This window comes from Canis aureus, chromosome 24, assembly GCF_053574225.1.
Source record: "Canis aureus isolate CA01 chromosome 24, VMU_Caureus_v.1.0, whole genome shotgun sequence".
Taxonomy (NCBI): Eukaryota; Metazoa; Chordata; class Mammalia; order Carnivora; family Canidae; genus Canis; species Canis aureus.
This window is the reverse complement of record NC_135634.1, coordinates 945414-964873: the sequence shown is the minus strand read 5'-3', so window position 1 is coordinate 964873 and position 19460 is coordinate 945414. Positions and strand designations below refer to the sequence as shown.

Below are 19460 nucleotides of genomic sequence, written 5' to 3'. Positions count from 1 at the left end.
CCTAGCCTCAGCAATCAGACAACAAAAAGACATTAAAGGCATTCGAATTGGCAAAGAAGAAGTCAAACTCCCTCTTCGCTGATGACATGATACTATACATAGAAAACACAAAAGACTCCCCCCCAAGATTGCTAGAACTTATACAGCAATTTGGTAGTGTGTCAGGATACAAAATCATGCCCAGAAGTCAGTGGCATTTCTATACACTAACAATGAGACTGAAGAAAGAGAAATTAAGGAGTCAATCCCATTTACAATTGCACCCAAAAGCATAAGATGCCTAGGAATAAACCGAACCAAAGAGGTAAAGGATCTATACCCTAAAAACTATAGAACTCTTCTGAAGGAAATTGAGGAAGACTCAAAGAGATGGAAAAATATTCCATGCAAATGGATTGGCAGAATTAATATTGTGAAAATGTCAATGTTACCCAGGGCAATTTACACGTTTAATGCAATCCCTATCAAAATACCATGGACTTTCTTGAGAGAGTTAGAACAAATTATTTTAAGATTTGTGTGGGGAATCAGAAAAGACCCCGAATAGCCAGGGGAATTTTAAAAAAGAAAACCATATCTGGGGGCATCACAATGCCAGATTTCAGGTTGTACTCCAAAGCTGTGGTCACCAAGACAGTGTGGTACTGGCACAAAAACAGACACATAGATCAATGGAACAGAATAGAGAATCCAGAAATGGACCCTGAACTTTATGGTCAACTAATATTCGATAGGGGAGGAAAGACTATCCACTAGAAGAAAGGCAGCCTCTTCAATAAATGGTGCCGGAAATATTGGACATCCGCATGCAGAAGAATGAAACTAGTCCACTCTCTTGCACCATACACAAAAATAAACTCAAAATGGATGAATGATCTAAATGTGAGACAAGAGTCCATCAAAATCCTAGAGGAGAACCGGGCAACACCCTTTTTGAACTCGGCCATAGTAACTTCTTGCAAGATACATCCACGAAGGCAAAAGAAACAAAAGCAAAAATGAACTATTGGGACTTCATCCAGATAAGGAACTTTTGGACAGCAAAAGATACAGTCAACAAAACTAAAAGACAATCTACAGAATGGGAGAAGATATTTGCAAATGACCGATCAGATAAAGGGCTAGTTTCCAAGATCTATAATGACCTTATTAAACTCAACAGCAAAGAAACAACAATCCAATCATGAAAGGGGCAAAAGACATGAACAGAAATCTCACAGAAGAAGACATAGACATGGCCAACAAGCACATGAGAAAATGCTCCGCATCACTGTCCATGAAAAATACAAATCAAAACCACAATGAGATACCCCCTCACACCAGTGAGAGTCGGAAAAATTAAGAAGACAGGAAACCACATATGTTGGAAAGGATGCGATACACTGTTGGTGGGAATATGAACTGGTGCAGCTACTCTGGAAAAGTGTGTGGAGGTTCCTCAAAGTGTTAAAAATAGACCTGCCCTCCTAAAAAAAAAAAAAAAAAAAATAGACCTGCCCTATGACCCAGCAATTGCACTGCTGGGGATTTACCCCAAAGATACAAATGCAATGAAACGCCAGGACACCTGCACCCCGATGTTTATAGCAGCAATGGCCATGATAGCCAAACTGTGGAAGGAGCCTCGGTGTCTATCGAAAGATGAATGGATAGAGAAGATGTGGTTTATGTATACAATGGAATATTACTCAGCCATTAGAAATGACAAATACCCACCATTTGCTTCAACGTGGAATGAACTGGAGGGTATTATGCTGAGTGAAATGAGTCAATTGATTTCTTGTCTCTTGCTGCTTTAAGGATCTTCTCTTTATCTTTGGAATTTGCAAGCTTAACTATTAAATGTCAAGGTGTTGAACGGTTTTATTGATTTTAGGGGGGATCTCTCTATTTCCCGGATCAGAATGCCTGTTTCCCTTCCCAGATTAGGAAAGTTTTCAGCTAGGATTTGTTCAAATACATATTCTGGAACTCTGTCCCCTTCGGCACCCTCGGGAACCCCAATTGAACATAGGTTTTTCTTCCTCAGGCTGTCATTTATTTCCCTTAATCTATCCTCATGGTCTTTTAATTGTTTGTCTCTTTTTTCCTCAGTTTCCCTCTTTGCCATCAACTTGTCTTCTATGTCACTCACTCGTTCTTCCACCTCGTTAAGCCTTGTAGTTAGGACTTCTAGTTTGGATTGTTTCTCATTCAATAGATTTTTAATTTCTGCCTGATTATATCTAAATTCTGCAGTCATGAAGTCTGTTGAGTCCTCTATGCTTTTTTCTAGAGCCACCAGTAGCTGTATAATAGTGCTTCTGAATTGGCTCTGACATTGAATTGTAATCCAAATTTTGTAACTCTGTGGGAGAGAGGACTGTTTCTGATTCTTTCTTTTGAGGTGAGGTTTTCCTTCTGGGCATTTTGCTCAGTGCAGAGTGGCCAAAAACAAGATGTATTGGAAAAGGAGAAAAAGAGACAAGAGAAAGAAGGAAAAAAAGAGAAAAAGAAATAAGAAAAAAGGAAGAAAAAAGAAAAAGAAGAGAAAGAAAAAAGGGTGGGACAAGCAAGCAAGCAAACAAACAAACAAACAAAAAAACCCAGGGGGGAATATCTTCTGATTCTGTATACTTTAAGTCCCTTGACTTCCCCTGGAACTTGTCCGTCCAGCTGGTCTTCTGGGGGAGGCGCCTGTTGTGCTGATTTTCAGGTGTGAGCACTTGGGGGAGCTGCTCTGTCCCCTGCCTGGTGCAGGGCTCAGTGGGGTTTGTTTACCTTGCGAGGCCCCGCAAGGAACAACAGTGGCGGCGGCCTGCTCTGGAGCCCTGGATTCAGCTCCCGCAGTAACTACGGAGCTCTCCATCTGCCAGGAGGGGCAGTGGCGCCCCCAGGTTCCCGGGGTCTCGAACATAGGAAATGGGGAGAGCGCACCACAGACCAAAAGGATGGAGCTCCGAAAATGGCTGGAGCGCCCGCCCAGCGGCCGGGGCGCAGCACGGAGGCGGTTCGGGCGGAGGCTCCGAGGGGAGGGGACTGCTCGGTCACGGGAACACCTCGGAGGCATCTTAGGCAGCGGCGCTGCCAGGAGGGTCTTCTCGGCCCCAGGAGCATCTCAGAAGCGGCTCTGGCAGAGGCTCTGTGGGGAGGAGGCTGCACGGCCCCTGGATCAGCTCGTGAGCGGTTGTCATGCTTTTATATCAGCCCAGGTGCATCAGAGTGCCCCTCTGTGATGTCACTGCCATGCCCCGGCCAATCACGCATGCTCTCCTGGTGGCCTGGTTCAGGTGGCCAATCACCAAGCAGCTCAGGTGGCCAATGTCAGATGGCTTTCTCATTGACCCTCCTGATACTGTTGCCTAGAAACAATTTTAAACGGAAAACAGAGTAGGAGGGGGCAAGATGGTGGAAGAGTAGGGTCCCCAAGTCACCTGTCCCCACTAAATTACATAAATAACTTTCAAATCATCCTGAGAACCTACTAATTCTGCCTGAGATTTAAAGAGAGAACAGCTGTAATGCTAATGTGAGAAGAGTTCACGCTTCTATCACGGTAGGAAGAGGGGGCAAGGGAAGAAATAAAGAAACAAAAGGCATCCAAGTGGGAGGGGCCCCGAGAGGACCCGGGCTAAGGCCACGGCCAGTGTCCCCAGGACATGAAAGCCCCGTCATAGAGAAGCAGGGGTTTCACCAATCTTCCCGAGAGTTGGAGCAAGATCCCAGGAGGGGCGGGGATGCCCTCAGCCTCCCTGGGACACTAACAGAGCACCAGCGCCCCACACCACCGCCAAGCTCCCTAAAGGGCTGCAGGGTGCATATGGCAAGGCTCTGGAGAAGGTTGGAGGTGGCTCAGGCAGTGGCTCCGCTGGGAGGGAGCTGAGGCCCTGGGCACAGCTCGGAAGCGGCTCAGGCAGAGACTCTGCCCAGGGGGCTGGGCGGCCCTGGGAACTGCTCAGAATGCGCTCGGGCAGAGGCTCCACATGGAGGGGGCTGGGCGGCCTGGAGTAGGATTCCAACAGCTCAGGCCTGGGAGCACAGTGCGCTGGGGACACAGCCCAAGATCCGGCGCCTCCCCCGGGACAGGAAGAAGCCAGGAAGGCGCAGGACAGCAAGGACACCCTTGCCGCCGGGTGGCCCCGAGCTGGGCAGATCAGCGGCTCCTGCCCCCAGAGCATCCAGGCTTCTGCAGACTGCAAACTCCATAGCTACTGCCGGAGCTCACTCCAGGGCTCCAGAGCTGGCCGCCTCTACTGTTGTTCCTTCTGGGGCCTCACAGGATAAACAACCCCCCCCCACCAGCCCCACAGTGACCTCGAGGGATAAAGAGGTTAAAAATCTTTCACTGAGCCTTGCACCAGGGAGGGGGCTGAGCTGCTCCCCGAAGTGCTAAAACCGGAAAATCAGCACTGCAGGCCTCTCCCACATAAGATCAGCTAGACGGACAGGGGAAAAACTAATTATTGACCAAGATGCACTGGAAAGTTCCAGGGGAAGCCAAGGGATTTACAGCATAGAAAATGAGAGTATGCTGTCCCTTGTTTTTTGTCTTTTGATTTCTGTTTGCTTACCTCCCCCTTTTTATTTTATTCTATTCTCTTTTTTCCTTCTTTTCTTTTTTCTTTTTACTCTTTTTTCTTCTTTTTCTTTTCTTCTTTCTCTTCACTCTTTTTCTCATTTTCCCAATACAACTTGTTTTTGGCCAATTTGCACTGAGTACAATGACTAGAAGGAAAAAATCACCTCAAATAAGAATCAGAAACAGCTCTCTCTCCCACAGAGTTACAAAATTTGAATTACAATTCAATGTCAGAAAGCCAATTCTGAAGCACAATTATAAAGCTACTGGTGGCTCTCGAAAAAACCGTGAATGATTCCAGAGACTTCATGATTGCAGAATTTAGATCTAATCAGGCTGAAATTAAAAATCAATTAAACGAGTGAGTGACATAGAAGACAAGTTGATGGCATGGAGGGGAACTGAGGGAAAAAGAGAAAACAACTAAAAGATCATCAGGATAGTTTAAGGGAAAAAATAGTAGCCTCAGAAAGAAAAATCTACATTTAACTGGTGTTACCTAGTGTACCAAAACGTACAGAGGCCTAGTATATGTATTTGAACAAATCATAGCTGAAAACTTCCCTAAATTCGGGAGGGAAACAGGCATTCAGATCCTGTAAAGAGATAGTTCCCACCCCAATATCAATAAAAACTGCTGTCCACCTGGGCATTTAATAGGGAAACTTGCAAATTCGAAAGATAAAGAGAATTTTCTTAAAGCAGCAAGAGACAAGTAATCTCTAAATTTTATGGGTAGAAGTATTAGCATAACAGGAGAACCCTCCACAGAGACTTGTAAGGCCAGAAAGGGCTGGCAGGATATATTCAGGGTCCTAAATGAGAAGAATATGCAGCCAAGAATACTGTATCCAGCAAGGCTCTCATTTAGAATAAGAAAGATAAAGAGCTTCCAAGATAGGCAGAAACTGAAAGAATATGTGACCACAAAGCCAGCTGTGTAAGAAATACTAAGGGGGATTCTGTAATAGAGGAAGTTCAAGGGAACAATCCACAAAAACAGGGACTGAATAGGTATGCTGACAGTAAATATATATCTTTCAATAGTAACTCTGAGTATTAAAGTATCTTGCTTTTAGAGAGTATTAAAGTATCTTGTTCTTAGACTACATTAATATTTGAATGATAAAAATACACAAATCAATTTTATTCCAAATTAATATTCCTTAAGTTAAGCCATATCCATACTCAACAAATTTATAACAACAGATTTTTAAAACATGCTACTATAATGTGCTAATGTAACCATTTCTTATGGGCCACTGAATGATAAATACATTCAAAAAAGAGAGCAAGGATACTTTAAAAGATGAAAGACTGCAAATTTCTGTTTGAAAACGTTAAGCAAGCAAAAAAAAAGCAAAAAAAAAAAAAAAACGTTAAGCATATTACTTTAGGATATGCTCGTCTTCTAAAACATGTAAAAGAGTTCAACTGTATAAATCACTTAATATGCTATGCAAGGTAATCAAAAGAAGCCCCAGACTAATACTAGAAAGTTATTAATATATATTTATAAGTATTGTTTCCATTTATTATTTATTAGGTAATATAATAAGTTATGTTTCTATGATGCTGTATTTGTTTTAAAGTGGATATCTTTCAACTCTCAGATAACAAGAAAAACAAGGAGAAAAACATAGTGTTTTTTTACAATCATAAATCTAGTCAGAGATATTCTACTTATAAATCTTTCTTATTTGTATTTCTATAGCCTATGGCTAAATGTATTTTTCACTTTTGGTTTAGACAATGTGGAAATAGGTCAGGTAACAGGACTTTCCCTTGTTAGATCTCCCATGTATGTCTGTACATAGGCTCAGAATCAGATCATACACACACTTTCTGGAATAGAAAAATATGGATCCACTGAAGGATTCATAACTATTAGACCTGGAATTCACCCAGAACATCTGTGCCCTCCTGGGAAAGTGTCCTTAACATAGTTCTGGTCCTAGTGCTTTCTTGCAAGCTGCAATTAGGAGGGCTGTCTTACTTCTACTAAAAATGCACACTCCAAAATGTAGCCTGTGGCAGCCTGAGGGGTGATAACAGAGGATGAGAAGCAGACAGTGTACCTTGCTTGGAAGTGTGGCGTCTGCTTATTTGCTGACCCCAAATCCTGGAACTTGCCAGCACCAGTCTTTAAATTCTGTTATTTCGGGGCACCTGGGTGGCTCAGTGTTTGAGCATATATCTGCCTTTGGCTCAGGTCGTGATCCCAGGTCCAGGGATGGAGTCCCACATCAAGCTCCCTGCAGGGAGCCTATTTCTCCCTTTACCTATGTCTCTGCCTCTCTCTCTGTATGTTTCTTATGAATAAATAAATAAAACCCTTTTAAAAAATGCCTCCATTTAAAGTACCAAGCTTTTCTACAAAACAGTATATGAAAACTGGAAATTGCAGAAAGTATGTTTCTGGCACTTGCATGAAAGAAACTTACAGAAATGTCCTTGAGGGAGAAAAAATTATCAGGGATATTAAATAATGAATAAACAAAAATGGGGATGAAACCTTGTATTCATGGCTCTACATGAAGATAAAACTGAAATGCATCTATATATTAATATAAAGCAATAACATAAAAAATAAACGGTTTAATATGATGGATGATGTTGCTTTGCTAAAAGTCAACTACAAGTACTAGGTATACAGTAGAAGATGTAGCTCCTGACACTGTCCTCTAAAATTAGTTTAGACATTGAACTGTACAGAAATTGGGGTGAGGGAGGTAATGTATGAGACCCTTACAATTGATTTCTGTTTGCTCTGGAGGCTGAGGGAATGGAAAGAAATTAACGCAAATGACAATTTCAGAGGAGATTCTGGGTTCCTGGCTGTATGTAAGGTATATAAAAAGGAGGAATCTCAACTACTCTTAAATTTTGAGAAACTTTTTTAATACATTTAAATCCTGGGCAAAAGGAGTGCTTTTGTTGTAGAGTTTCCAACAGTAAGAAGATCAGAGTGAGTCATGGCATAGGCTGAATGTTAGTTGATCCATTTAGGGCAACCTTTTCCCAACTGTGTTTTATAAAAGGCCAAAGCACAAAACAAAACAAGTGTTCTATTGGTTCATCCTGGTGTAAAGCTGACTATCAAATTATTTATCAACATTTATCTGGTTTAGTGAATGAGCCTATTCAAGAAAGTCTAGTATTGGAAAAGAAAGTATTTTTGTAGAAAGGCCATTCACTGACCTTTACCATTTTTGAGAAGTTTCCATTGACCTACTTCAACAACTTGGGGGCAGCAAGTTGACCCTCGACAGAATTTCTTACCATGAAATTAAACATATTATCCCCCAAAATGTGATTTGTGTGGTGAAGTTTAAAATCTGGGATTTATTTATGCTCCAGGATTTCACCCAGTTGCTCCAACAAAAAGTTTTCACTCAGACTACCTCTAGTGTTTTGGGAAGGCTGATGACTTCTACTACATGGGGTGACTCAAGGGATATGTCCCTTTACTGTACTCTGCTTTAATTGAAGAAGGAACCTACCAAACATTTAAACTGCCAAGAGTTTCCTAGGAGACCGCCTTTCCTTCTGATATTGCGTCTAAATTGTCTGATTTGCATACAGCCTCCAAAGTAATATACAATTTTCTGGATTTAAAAAAGATATTCTTTCCTTTGGCTAAGAAAATGAAATACGTTGTTATTTATGTTTTTCCATTTTATGCCATCAAAGGCAAAGCAACACATTGGCAAGCATATCTACAGTTATTTATAGATCATCTAGAAATAATATTAGGAATTCATGTTTCTGAAATGGAAATAAATACCCTATAAACTTAATGGAAATGTGATTACCCAATAAAAGTTATAATACATCGAAAATTGATTTTGTACTCTTGAATACCACTGGGCAACTATATTAAACACTAATCTCAAGATATATTGTATGAAATGAAACGAATTGGCTCTGAGTGTAGTTGCCCTTTAAAACCTCTGTGTTAGCTTGCGGAAAGTCCTGGAGACATAGTGTCTGTGGTCAGATGCTTCCAGAGAGATAATTTTCTGGGTAACAAATAGACTCTGGAGAAAAAATAAAATAAAAATGGGAGGGGTTCACTTAGAAATCTGTGTATAATACTAAGAAAGGTTAAAATTAGGCACGGACAAAATAGAACTTATCTCTAGAGAGAATAAAAACCAATGATGATTGGTTTATATAACTATAGAGGGTTAAGACTAACAGGATGCTCCTTCTTTTTTAGTGTCTTTCCCTCTTGACTAATAATACCACCCTGGACTTTCTAAGAGACTGATGTGTTGCCTATAAAGAATGCTGAAATGGAGTCTCATTCCTGTCCCTTACTAGCTGTGTGGCAGATAGGTTTCAATCACTTTGTCTGTGAACTGTAAATTAATAACGATAATAAAAAAATAAAAACAACCACCACCATACAGGGTCATTGGGGGAATTAAGAAAGAATATATACTATGGACCAAATTTTATCTCCCCTCCTCCCCACCCTAATGAATATGTTGAAGCCCTAACCCCCAATGTCACTATATCTGGAGACAGGGCCTTTATGGAGGTAATGTTTAAATGTGATCATAAGGGAAAGACTCTGATCTTGATAGGATTGGTCCTTATAGGAAGAGACACCAGAGACCTTGCTCTCTCTCTGCCATATGAGGACAAGTGAGAAGACAGCCATCAGCAAGCCGGGAAGAGCACTCTCATGCGAAACCCATCCTGCTGGACCTTGATCCTGGACTTCCAGCCTCCAGAACAGAGAAAATAAGTTTCTGCTGCTCACAGTACCAGTCTGCAGCCTGAGTTGAGTAATACAATAAGTTAGGGTATCAAGGGTAGGGTCCATGTTAGACTTGCTCATATTTTTTAAAAGATTTTTTCTATACATTCATTTGAGAGAGAGCAAGGAAGAGCAAAGAAAGGGGGGAAGTTCAGAGGGAGAGGGAGACACCGAGAGTCCAATGGACTCAGGGCTCGATCCCAGGACCCAGAGATTGTGTCTGAACCAGAGGGAGATATTTAACTGACCGAGTCACCCAGGCATTCCTAGATTTGCTCATTTTTTAATCCCAGAGCATTTTCAGTGCCTATTAAATAGTAGGTGCTCAAAAAGTCTTTACTGAATAAACAAATCTATAATTGAATCCAAAATACAAAAGTTAGTCAACAGATAAGCATCTGAATTCTCTTTGAGTAGAACTGGTTTCAGATGCATTCTCTGGCTTATTTATTAGATTGTATATGGGCAGCATGGACATTCAGTGTAGAGCCAATCCCAGGTTCTTCTTCCCTTTCTATCTGCCCCTTTACGTTTTTCCTCCATTTGACTATGTAGGTGTTCAGAGAATGCAGCTTGGGATCCAGACTGCCTGGGCCCAAGTCCTGGCTCTACCTCTCGTGGCCTTAGGCAAGGTGGTTAACTACCCCATGTGCCAATAATAGCATGTGTAAAAATGGAGATAGTTATAGTACCTATGAGGAGGTTGCTGGGGGAATTAAACTGATACATGTCATGCATAGAAAACAAATAGTGAGCTCTCATCACTCATAGTTATCAATTATTCTTAAACCTACTTTAACCAGAGATCTAATATCTCCTTCCTTTTGTACCTTCAACCTCTATACTGGCTCCTTCCCAGCAACATTTATATATGAACAAATCTCCCGATTTAGAAGATAAAAAATTCTCCCTTGACCCTTTACCTCTCTTTGCCTACAGGCCAGTCCTTTCCCTCTGCTTTTACATTTTTTTAAAGATTTATTTATTTGAGAGAGAGAGAAAGACATGTGGATGGGGTGGGGTAGGGAAGAAGGGACAGAGGACAGGGGAGTGGGACAGACTTCCACTCAGCCGAGAGTCCTTTGTGATGCTCCACATGGGGCTCAATCTCCCCACCCTCCCCTACCAGGAGATCATGACTTGAGCCAAAACCAGGAGCCAGCAGCTTAGGGGACAGAGCCACCCAGGTGCCCCCACAGCCACTTTTCAGACCAGTCACATATACCACCATCATCATTTTCCCAGGTTGCAACCCTCAGTATATTTCAGTTTCACATCTCAGATCCCTGCCTACACTTCCTCTTCCTGAATATCTTGGAATACAATGGTCATTGATTCTGTTCTTAATTTGCTTTAATTTCAAGCTCAATTTAATGATACTGAACACATCCTCCTTCTCTCTCTTCTGTTGTCTTCCAAACCACATTCTCTGGACCACCTGCTTATCTGACCATTTATCCCTGCATCTCTTGCAGACTTCCTCTTTTCACTTGCTTTGGGAGGTCCTCAAGGCTCTGAGTCTACAGTCACTTCTCAGCCAACTGCATCTGCTTCTCTCCTTCTCCTTGCACAACCATCTAATCACCACACACCATCTGCTGGGTCTCTTACGTGTCTCTCAGATGTATTATGCTAGTCCATCTCCACCATCAATCCTGGCCCAGCCCAGCATCCATCTCTCACTTTTTTAAAAGTATTTTTTGTTTATTCATTCATTCATTCATTCATTCATCATGAGAGACATACAGAGAGAGGCAGAGACACAGGCAGAGGGTGAAAGAGGCTCCCTGCAGCAAACCCGATGTGGGACTTGATCCAGGGACCCCGGGATCACAACCTGAGCCAAAGGCAGATGCTCAACCACTGAGCCACCCAGGTGCCCCTCTCACTTTTTTGTATAATAGCCCCATAGCTGGCTTTTTCTATTTCTCATCTTGTCCTCTCTCGGTTTCCTTTCAAAAATGCAAAGAGGATCAGTCCTTTGTCTGTTTGAACTCTCTAAGTAACTTGTCAACACCCTTAGGAAATGGTTCTCCTACTCTAATGTGCCAGGAAGGCTTCAGGACCTGCCTTTTGCCTACCTTTCTAGCTCAGCTCTCACGCACCCTGCTATACTACTCTCTCTTAATCTACACTCCATGGGCTTTGAGTTACTCAGTGTCTGATACTCACTCTTGCCAGGACCTTTAGCATCCTGGACCCTCTTTGTAGAGTTTTGCCACCATGTTCTTCAGTCTAGGTGGTGGTCTGTTATTTCTCCTCCAATAGCATCTTTCTCTGACATAAAATTTTGTTTTAAAATCTGTATCTTTGCTCCATGAGAAGAAGAATTATCTATGTCTCTTTTGGCTTTCAACACACAATACACATTTAAATATTTGTTGAACAGGTGAGTGAATAAACCCTCCTCAATTTTCCTTATGCTCATTTTTAATCCTTTGGTTCAATTGCTTTGCTCCGTATGATGGTAAATTTTATGTCTTAACTGGACGGAGCCAAGGATGCCTGAATATTTCATCAAATGTTCTGAATATTTCAGTGAAGATATTTCTGGCTGACATATAGTATATAAACATATATATTTAAAGATTTCATTTTATTCCTGAGAGACTCACAGAGAGACAAAGACATAGGCAGAGGGAGAAGCTCCCCCCTGCAGGGAGCCTGATGCAGAACTCGATTCCAGGATCCCGGGATCATGATCTGAGCAGATGCTCAGTGACTGAGCCACCCAAGTGCCCCGAGTTTAATATTTAAATCAATAGATGAGGTAAAACAGATTGTCCTTCCTAATGTGGGTGGGCCTCATGCAATCGCTGAAGTCCTGAATAGAACAAAAAGACTGACCATCTCTGAATAAAAGGAAATTCTTCCTGCCTTATTGCCTTCTAGCTGGGACATTGGTATTTTCTTGCCTTCAGACTCCAATTGAAGCATCAGCTCTTCCTATCTTGAGCCTGCCAGTCTTGAATTGAAGGTGCACTATTGTTTCTCATGGTTCTTAGGTCTTTGGGCTCAGACTAGAACTTGCACCATTGTCCCTGCTGGGTCTCCAGCTTGTAGACTCACCCCACAGGTCTCAGGACTTGTCAGCTTCCATAATTGTGTGAGCCAATTCCTTATAATAAGCCTCTCTCTTTGTATATCTCTATCTATCTCTGTATCTATCTATCACAATATCTGTCTACCTATACATATATATCTCCTATTGGTTCTGTTTCTCTGAAGAATCCTGACTAATACAATCTGTCAATAATATTTGGAGTTGGAAATATACCAAGAAGTGATCAGATACATAGATAATAAACATAAATGTTTACCTCCTGTCACTAGCAGCAATTTTCTAAATATAACTAAATTTGAATTTTGTTTTTCTTTTTTATTCAAAAATTGCCAAAATCCAGAAAGTCATCAGCAAAAAAAGCAACAATAATCAAGACAGGTATCAGTAAGCTGCAAACTGAGCAAGACAGTCTTTAGGGAAGTGTCATGTAGTAATACTTATACCACCAACTAGTTTATGTGCACGTCGGTTTTTTAAAATTCATATTTCCAAAATAACATTTCAAAGGGTACTTAGGGTCTATAAATAGCTTACAAATTTTAATCTATAATGTAGCTAAAATCTCTTATAGAGTTCTGCACCTGACAAAAGAAGTTGCTGAACAGATGAGGGAAGGAGAGGAGAGATTAAGCAAATTCCACCTAATTCTAGGCACGTGGTGAGTCTCGTGTATGTTCCATAAATTAATGTCCTGTGTGGCCATGTGGCCATGTGGCACATTCCTAATTCCTGCTTCCACTATTGAATTGTCTGACATGAAAGCTCAGATAAGTTCATCATCAACAACAAAATTTGAGTACGGCTCTGTGCTAGGTTCTTTCTTAACTGTGGAGAAAACATAAGAATGACAAATGCTCATTCTCAAAATGAGAGTAGGAAAATCAGAGGAATGAAGGAAATGAAGAGTGAATTCAGTGGTCGATTCTCTGTTCTTCACTCAACTTGCCTTCATTTCTCTATCATTCACCTTCAAGCCAATTCATGGAGTATGGGAATAGCACAGATCCATGCCAATTATTTTTATACAAATGTGCATACACACAAAGTGATCACAGGCTTAACAGCAGTTTACAAGAGACTTGGGGTGTTTGGAGAAATAAAAGTTCAATTGAAACAATTGAAGTGGGGGGAACCTGGGATGCACAGTCAGTTGAACATCAGTCAGACTCTTGGTTTCAGTTCAGGTGGTGATCTCAGAATCTTGAGATCACAAGCCTGGCTCCATTCTCAGTGCAGAGTCTGCTTAGGACTCTCTCTTCCTCTCCCTTTGCCCCTCCCCTACCCCCAAGCTTGCTCCCTCTCTCATATAAATAAATCTCCTTAAAAAAAGAAAAGAAACAATTAAGTGGTCAGAGCTGCTAAAAAAGCTAATAGTTCTTAATGTTGTTCCCATTTGCAGAAATAAAGTGCCCTGATTGAAGTAGATAATAATTTTCTAATTGTACACTTTATTATCTATTGCTGAAAGATCTTGGATATTTCACCTGGAGTAAAACAATTAAGACACACTTGGAAACTTTCTTCAAACCTTTGGTCCTCTTTCTATGGGTGAAAACTTGGGAAATGTGTGAAAATTACAGATATCTCTTACTGTTAAGAACTTTCTAGCAACTAAAACAATAGAACAAAGAAATGATACTGACTCTGCTCTCTTGGCCTGCGAGAGCTGAGTAAGTATCATAATCTCATTGGATGTGATCAAGAAGAGAGTGGACGACACCTGTAAAAGAGGATCTAGAAAGAATTATTCTACTGTCTGGAAGTTAAATTAGATGACCTTTAGTTCTCTCCTCAAATTCTGAAACTCCATGGTTTTATTTATTTTTATTTCCCTAAGATTTAATTTTTTAAAATTAATCTCTACACCCAATGTGGGGCTCGAACTTACAACCCCAGATCAAGAGTCACATGCTCTACCAACTAAGCCAGCCGGGTGCCCCTGAAATACCATAATTTTAGGTTTTAGTAAGTTGTGGACTGTTTACTTGTACATTTGTAGAGACTTTAAAAGCACATTATTAAAACTTTTATAGTATGTCCAATCACATCATTACACATGCAAAAAAAAAAAAACTCAGAAAATTTGCTGAATAAATGTTAACATATTAAAGTACACATTTTGATACCTCACCAAACTAAAGGTGTACAGTATTTCATGAACTCAACATTTTCTTTTAATTCAAATCTTACATGATATAAAGACCTAGAAAAACATTCATAATCTGAATTATTTTACATAGAAAGATAATCCATGGGCTCTCTAAAGCTACTGAATACTATCCTTTTCATTATATCTCCTATTAATGCCTTTATTATTCTTTTGTTTCTGTTTTGTTTGTTGAAAATATCCTCATTACAAGTAAGAACAATGATAAATTTTGTTAAATATTTGCATTTGAGTACTTAGGATCTGAGTACTTGCTCTGATGTACTCCAGGGAATTTTCTTATTTATTTTATCTTCCTGTCCATTCATTGTTTCTAATAAAAGGTTAAGACTAAAATAGTTCTCCCTCAGAAATGTACAACAGCATATTTAATTTTGCTTTAGTATCTAAAAGTTAGTGGGTAATCAAAATGAGATGATGTAAACTTTCTGCATATTCTTCTCAATACCATTTTTCTCCAACAACAACTACCTTTCAAATATTTAAAGTTCTGAATCTGAGATCCTGTGAAACAAGTCTTATTTTCATCATGGATCTTAATAATACGTTAATAAAGTATCTCAGATATAACCTAACTGTCTGTTGGAATCCCATCAAAAGTGGAGCTAGCTTTCCCTTTAATATATAATTCTCTTTTTCCGATTGGCATCTTTCATCCTTCCTGGCTAGCTACTTGCTTCTGTGACACCTGTGGCCTCTCAATTCCTTTCTTAATGCAGCTGTTTAGGCCTGCCAGAGGAAACTATCAGGAAAGTCCCCCAGTTGACTTTCTGTAGGTAGCCCTGAGAAGCAACCAAAGGCTTTTCCTGGGTCCAGCCACATTGAGACTCCAGCAACCGACGCAGGGTCCCTACCATTTAACCTTCAACTCCTCTATCTACAGCCAATGTTTCTTTTTTCCTCTTTCTCTGAAATAATGTCAATTACTCTCAAAGTTCTCAAAGCCTTGCTGCTTAGACTCAGTGAATGAAGGCATCATTTGGAAAGATGTAAGACCCTACGTATCATGATAAAAGAATGAAACACTGATTTTTTAATGACAAGAAAAGTGTCTTATAAAACGTTTCATTCCAATACACAAGCAATGTATTAAGCAATACATTAGCAATGTGCAATACACAAGATATATTAGCTCCTGAAAGCCTTGAAAAAAGTCTTTTCCTTCACTGACAGAGAGTGGGTTTTATCAGCTCAGCTGTTGACAGCTTTCCCTTCATTCAGTCTTTGCATGAAAAACATAATTAATACTGCCTTGAATAGTCCAAGCTGAGTTGAGAAACCATCTGTCAGAGATGTTATATCAATAATTCCTGCCTGGAATGGAACTGGTTGTTAACCAGTTTAACCAGCTTTCTTTCAAACCTTGACTCTCCTTAACCATGGTAAAAATTCATTTTTTCCAAATGGGAAAGTTGGTCCATGTGATGTTTGGATTCTAATGGAATCATTATAAGATGAAAATCAAGTCTTTCTGTATGTCAAAGACCAGTCCCTCACTCCCACCCTTTCTTTCTTTCTCTTTCCCTCTAAGGGCTACCTAAAAATAGACCATTTGTGCAAAAAGAATTTAAAAATTAAGGGGAAAGGTCTCTAAATTTATGTTCTCTTTATATTAAGAGAAAAAGTCTCAAGGGAAAAATTCGGTACACTCATCCCAGTTTAATTTACAATTGGGTTGCTTGTGTCTAAAAGCCACTGCCTCTCTGATGGTTTCATACCTCAATGTTAAAAATCAGAATGAGGCAAATTCTAGTGAATAGAAGTCCACACAAACAATTGCTGCTTTTGTTGGTTCCTCTGGTACCAAGTCTAAGAATAGAAAGAAAAAAAAAAACCTGGCAACACAACAACATCATCTTTTACAGCCATCTTTCTCTTCAGCATAAACTGAGGCATGTGTTTGATGGAGGGAGGGAAAGAGTGTTTCTTTTATTTCCCCTCAGTAAAGGAGCTTAGTTCCATTAAACAATGTTGGAAAACATATTGGAGATAGTATATTTAAAATTAATTTAAAATGTAAAGTGTTTTTAATGCTTTTTAATATAAACAAAAATTGATTTTATTAAAATGCTTTCAGATATTACAATACAATGATTTATTTATCACTCCAAGTCTGTAGCATGACTATAACTTCCTTTCCAAGTATATTGATTTTTAACTGTATTATGGAAGTGGAAAAAGAACCAAAACAGTCTACCAAAATTCTTCACCAGCCCTCTTAAATAGAACCAGGTCCATTATGTCAATGGAGTCTATTTCAAAACAGTATGGGAAAACTATTTTTTCAAAAGGATAGGATTAACCAGTTAGAAACATTTATTAAATAACAAAGGACAGGTCATACTTTTCTAAGTTGTGTTTTGCTGAGTCGAAACATGAAATGTCAAATATTGATAAAATATTCAAAGTTAGGTACACCGAAATGTCTGAAATATTGATATGGATTATCAACCTTTTGGAGTCTTTGCAGAACCTAAAAATGTCATTGTTAACATGAGAAACTTAAAAGATCATATTTCTCTGTAGATACAGTGCCCAGATAGAATTGATTTAAAATTTAAATCACCTTTAGAAGAAAATTGCAGTGTTGTTGAAGTTAAACATAGAGCAAAAATCATACTTGTTACTTTTCTTCCATGTTTTTTGTTCAGGACTCCTTAGACTTTAAGGTATTTAATCCAACTCAGAATAAATGTTGGTGCAAAAAATTTAATTTTAACTTTTGGGGCATTTAGCTCTCACAATGATGATCCTTCCAAATGCTAGTAACAATAATTATGTATTTTTCCTAGCTTGTGATATAAGGTATCATGCCTCTTGGTGTATTATTCTTCGATCAAGATTGCCTGACTTCAAATGAAGAACTCCACTTCAGAGCTCTGCTTAAATATAAGACTATTACCTGAGGAATTAGTACTAGGCTGATTTTCAGTTATGTGTCCTGGTATTAATAAATCCTTGTTATTTCCCATGGAATAGAGTGTTTTTGTTAGTAGTGCCTGGTTTTTAGACATCTACACTTGCATTTGTGATAGTGAAAGGGAAGAGAAATACAAACTGTAAGGCAAAATCCGTAGAAGATCCAAAATCATTGCAGTCAGTAGACAGAGGCATGACAGTGTTGCTGTTAAGAACAGACCCTGGAGTACAGAGTACTTGGATTCAGGTCTAAATAGCTGTATGACTTGGGCAGTTACTTAACCTCTTCTGGCTTCAGTTTCATTGTCTTGGTTGTAAAAGGAGGGTTGCTAGAGGTTTAAGTAAAATCTGTGGGTTTGTATCTGTATGTATCTGTATACATATGTATATATATCTACAATTAAGAGATATAGGTCAAATTTTATATGCATTACTTTGTATTTGGATATATATTAAGATTATATATATCTACTTAAGATATATAAATGATACTCATTTAAAATATATACATGGATATATACATATATTCACTTCAGATTTTATGTATGTAATAGAGGCTCATTTTTTTGTCAGGTGGTGTTCCTTAAATATTAACTATTATATTGGCTTGTCACTTCTATGTCTGAACTGCTAATGAGTTAACAAAATTGATTGATCTGATGATTCTTGCCATGTTTTTTCTTTCAAGTTTCAGTTATAGCAAAATGTCAATTAAGAAATTGAGTAAACACATAACAAGAAGTCTTATAGCAAGGTGCTGAGTTCATAGACAGGATAATCACTTCCAGAATACATACAGATGAAGTCTTTGTAGAACTAGAAGAGGGGCTTTTAATGGACTTTTGTTTTAGAGATGATGGATTGACGTTTATTCTAATGAATATCCAGCCTGATGAGGACCCTCCTAGCAACTGCCTCTCACTGCCTAGTACTAAAACAGTAGCTTTCCGAGTTAAGTATAACTTCCTATAAACCAAAACACTAATACCTGAGCTTCATAAGGACAGATTTTGTTTGTGTTGGGTCATTGCTGTATCTGCAGAATTTAGGCAAATGCCTTGCAAATAATGGGTGCACAGTAATTATTTCTTGAATGAACTGAATGGATGGAAAACTTGGTTTTTTCTTTAAAATAGGATTAACATTAAAAGCAAAAACAAACAAACAAAAAGTAGCAGGCTTTCTTACTTCCTGACAGATTTCTGAACCTAGGAACGCTGGTAAGCAGGTAAGCAGGGATGAGGAGCATCATATGAAGGATGTAAGTGCAAACATGTACATTTAGCAAGTATCCTAGAATTCAAGGATTTGGTTAAGCATTCACAGGAATGTGTGGTGTGGTGCCACACCTAACTCAGATTCCTGTGCAATGGGTCACATTCATATTACAGATATTTGCTTAGCATCTGACTAACTTTAGTGTCTATACTTATACTTTTATCTGGCCAATGTTTTCAGAAATCCTTTACCTATGACCAAGTTTCATAAAGTGACACTTTAACTTTCTGCAAACATTTGGTTTGCTACTCAGTTTTGACTAGCTAAAGTAATCAGTTTGACATGACCCATTCCACAGGTGGGGTTGATTATATTGCATTATTTATAATTTAGCTCACAACCTCAGATAGTGGATTAAAACAACATTCTCAAAATTATTCCCAACAATCATCTAAATACATATTTGTTTTTACTGCCATAGCAAATATTTTTTGAAACCAGAAAGAAGTCCCCTTTCATAGCATAGACAAGCTAATAATTTGAAGCGGAAACTATTCATTTGTACAAACTGTAAGTTTTCCTCATAATTTTCATAATGAAAACTGAGAAAGTGTTAGTCATCCTTGGCTGAGCTATACTCAATTCTACATCTTTTCTAAATATAATAAAACAACAAACAACCTTAAAAGACATTATTATTGATTAGACATGATTTCTTAAAGCGGTTTTTATCATCTCATTTGACTTTGGAGCTTCCAGACAATAA

The 19460-nt window shown here is 39.2% G+C and overlaps 2 long non-coding RNA genes across 2 annotated transcripts in view; one reads left to right on the top strand and one right to left on the bottom strand.

Moving 5' to 3' along the window:
* LOC144295631 (uncharacterized) overlaps window positions 1-19460 on the bottom strand; it is a 79026-nt gene that overhangs the window by 18675 nt on the left and 40891 nt on the right. The gene's annotated exons all lie outside the window — the stretch shown is intronic.
* LOC144295630 (uncharacterized) lies at window positions 3299-17523 on the top strand. Its single transcript, XR_013362706.1, has 4 exons — window positions 3299-3535; window positions 9166-9349; window positions 12962-13048; window positions 17350-17523. It is a non-coding gene; the product is annotated as an uncharacterized LOC144295630 (long non-coding RNA).